Raw genomic sequence first — 4,080 nt, 5'->3', positions numbered from 1 at the left:
GTGCTAATTGATCTTAGTGAGCATGAGTCACTTTATGACATCAGAGAACTGAGTCATATTTTGAGAATGTAGTAGAGAAAAAAATGTTTGAGTATGAATTGTGACTTCTACCTATATGTCGTGACTACACTGCATGACTCATAACTGCTATCGAGCCTGTAATCCTCTTATGATTAGGATAGGTTTTGTTTTTGTTTATAAATACCTTTCCTAAATTTTCATTTGCATTTTATGCACTTTTAGAGCAAAAGAACATATTCCATTATTTTGTTATTCTTTTTTCTTTGGCTATGGATAAATTACATACTTTGATTCTTGATTATTGCTCCTTTTGATAATTCAAGATTCCATATTTATTTTACTTAATTTTTAAATTCATAATTATGATTTTGTATATAAATTAAAATTATGATTCTCAAGACATGAGTAGAAAAATACCATAACTAGGATTGTGGGAACCATGATGAAATATTAAAGTAGGTTAAAAGGCTTAGTGATTCTTAAATATTGTTCATGCATATATTGTTCTTCCCTTCATAATGATTGATTATTTAAAGGTCACAAATGTTAGGAATTCCCTAAATTCTTACTTACTTGATCATAGGGTAAAAATTGGATTTGGGGCTATCATGCTAAAACCTAATTATTTGAGTCATGATGGCACCTACTTTAACCCACAAGTAGGTAAGCCAATCAATAGCCTGGAATAGCAAGTAATGGGCTAACAGGTGGAAAATAAAAGAAAACGAGAATGAAGTCAACAATAAAAAATAATATGTGGAAGCAAAAGAGACATAGATGTATAACATAGTGTACAAGAGGGAGAAAGAAAAAAATATACAAAGGAAATTCCTCCCAAGAGCGGGTAAGGTCGATACAAGATCCCCTATAACCAAAATAGAGAATACTAAACAATATTCACAATATATATATATATGCATGGTAGTCTTGTGATATACAATAGACCATCAGTTAAGCAGAAGAAAGTGGATCAGCTCTAGATTCTAGAAAGCTCACCCTATCTCTAAATCAATAGAAAGACTCAAATATAATATTGATGCTGGTGTCTTGTACTCATATATGAATTAGGTAACAAATGTAGAAGTGCAGTATGAGTATCAAAACAACAGGTACTCAGTTGGTTTCATTGGCCAACTAAGCTCAAATAAGTAAAAACATAAATAAAGCATGATAATGTAAGATAAAGTTAATAGTAATGCACAAAGATGTAAATATAATATATGCTAGGAAACAATGATTAAGGAAGTAAGTAACTCAAGAATGAAAGTAAAATCCTAGCTATAACCTAACTAGACCATCATAATCCTAGAACACATATGCAAAAAATAGCTAACCTTACCTAGACTCGATAAACCCGATGGGTGCGAACAAGGAAAAATTTAAAGTAAGAATCATAAATAATAGCATAAACTTAAAACTAGTCATGATAGATGATATGCACATTGTATACTCCCTTTTCAACGACAACCTTTAACTTATCGGTCTCAAATAGATTTCCCATCCCAAAACCATGATAAAAGTATGTATCAGACTTGAACCAAAACTAGTGGATAATAACAAAAGGATAGAAAATCCATATATAATTATTCGAACCATGTATAAATATTAGAACTCCTAAGCAATAACCATAAATGAATGCCAAAACATCCAAAAATCAGACACATGTCGGACTCAAATTGAAACTCATAAGTAGCAAGCTATAACCATAACATATGATTTCATGAGGATGAAACCATAACCATAAATGAATTATGGGATCATATCAGAACTCATAATGATAGCAATAGAGCAAATGCAAGACTTGAACAATAATATACATATGTATAAGTTGAAATATTTAGTAAAAATCCATGAGTTTCAAGCCTATATCAAATACATTTATCTCTAAAGTTCAATCTCTGGTAATGGTCAAATCTATAAAGACTAGGCAAGCTCCAATTACTAGGTCAAAGAGGTATGGTGAAAGATCAGTTACTATCTTACATATGAAATAATGCTAAATAGGCATGCAATAAAGTCTATGTAAACCCAAGCCGATGGTTATAGCCTAAACAAGTAGTCATAAGTTCAAGTAGGCCTGAAGGAACTTCATTCAATACACTTTATCAAAAAATCAGAGTAGGGCCCACTATTAGATCCCGATAACTAAAGTAATGAAAAATACCTACCCAAATCTTCGCTAAGGCTTCTTAGTCCTATACCAAGGTACTAAAATAACTAATTATAATCCTAAAGGATGATATTACACTAACCTAAGGGAAATTTAGCCTAAATTCTACTAGAAATTGGCCTTAACTGGCTAAATAAAGCGTCGCATGCTAAAATGATATTCGAGCTAAAAATCTCCAACTATAGCTATAAAATACTATGCTAATAGCATAATTAATCTTAATATATAAGAAAGGTAAGCATAGCCTACCTACACACCAATGAAAGCTCATTAAATCCTCTATATCAAAGCTTTTCCCTTTTGAGAAGCCTTTAATTGTTGTTGATGTAATCCAAATTTCCTTCATACCTTTGGATAGGATGAACATGAAGTTTAAGGTGCTTGAAGACTTATTACTGCTTTTTAAGGTGCCAAAGAATGGATATTACCTTCAAAGAGGGTCAAGGAGCTTTGACAAGGTCAAACAGAAGCAAAAGAAGAGCTTGGAGAAGCACTGAAGGGACATGCACCCCGCATATGTGAGAAGGTCAAGGGTATGTTATTTCTATGTCACCTGTTCCCCATATGCTTGAGCGGGTCAAGGGAAGATCAAAGATATAATGCCTAAATTTTTAAAATGGATCGCTTTTGGGCCTATAAGTTGTAATAATTAACCCTAGAGTATAAACAACAGTTCTCTTTCATTTTCTTGACAACATATGATGCTGATAAACTATAATTCTCTTTTAGGTATGTGTATCTTGGATTATCTTGCATTGAAACCTTGTTTTGAAATATTGGTTGCTTAGGAATCCATTCCTTAGTGGTCAATGTTAGATTTAGGTTCTTGAAGTGGATTATTGAATTGAGGTTTTAGGGTTTAACATAAACTTTAATTGATTTAAATTTCTTTCATTATGTCTATCTTATTTCTTTATCTTTTCTCCTATCTTACAATTTTTCGTATCTTAGTTTAGTTTTTATTTTTGCAGTTTATCAAATGTTCATACTAGACTAGTCTTGGGTTAGATATCTTGGAAATTAAAACAAAAGTCCCAAAAACTTTCTTAGAAAAAACTCCTAATTTTTTTATTTTTGTCATTATTGTGTTTCTACACTAGATTTTGTTCCATTTAGTGATATAAAAGAAAGATTTTGAGCCTTGTATGTGTTTGGAAGAGTGTTGAAGTAGGCCACCATTATTGTGCTTGTTCATGAAGAAATAGTGAAGTGGGTACATAGATCCAACTTATTTGGTGTTGATTTGTGGGTTGAAAATTGTTTCCAAAATCAAAAGTACCCTAGATCTAAGTTGTTGTTCTATTTGGAGAAGTTCCAAGATTTCACCATTTTTACGTTCTTGAAGCTTGAAGAAATTGGCAAATTGGTTCAAAATATAGAAGAAATTGGCTGAGATTTAAGGGTTAAAACTATTTGGAATATGTTTTGGAGGTTAAAATGGGTGTAGGTTCAAAATTTCATCACATTCCGGGCACAGATGAAATAGTTGGAAAATTTGGTGTTATTGTGTTCTTGAAGACCCTTATATCTTCAAGAAGACAATTCATGTCAATAGTGTTGTTTGATCTAATAAAGATAATGGAAAAAAAGCAAGAAAAGTTATTGGTACAAAGAATATCCAAAGGGACCAAGGAATATTTCAAGAGAGAGAATCAAAGGGGCTCAAAGAGAGGGGAAACTCGACATATTTCAAAGGTAATCTTCCCGGCAATCTGCTCACATAGGTGGCATTCGTGCCCCATCTGCTTACGTAGGTCAAGAGCATGTGCCCACCCACGACCAAAGCTCATCAAAGATATGTTAGGCACTCAAAAATTTTTCTTTACTCAGGTTCAACCTTTCTAATTCCTTTTATAGATTATTAACCTCTTTTTTGATCCTTAAATACT

This window comes from Capsicum annuum, unplaced genomic scaffold (assembly GCF_002878395.1).
Source record: "Capsicum annuum cultivar UCD-10X-F1 unplaced genomic scaffold, UCD10Xv1.1 ctg5504, whole genome shotgun sequence".
NCBI lineage: Eukaryota > Viridiplantae > Streptophyta > Magnoliopsida > Solanales > Solanaceae > Capsicum > Capsicum annuum.
Note: the sequence above shows the minus strand (reverse complement) of the source record.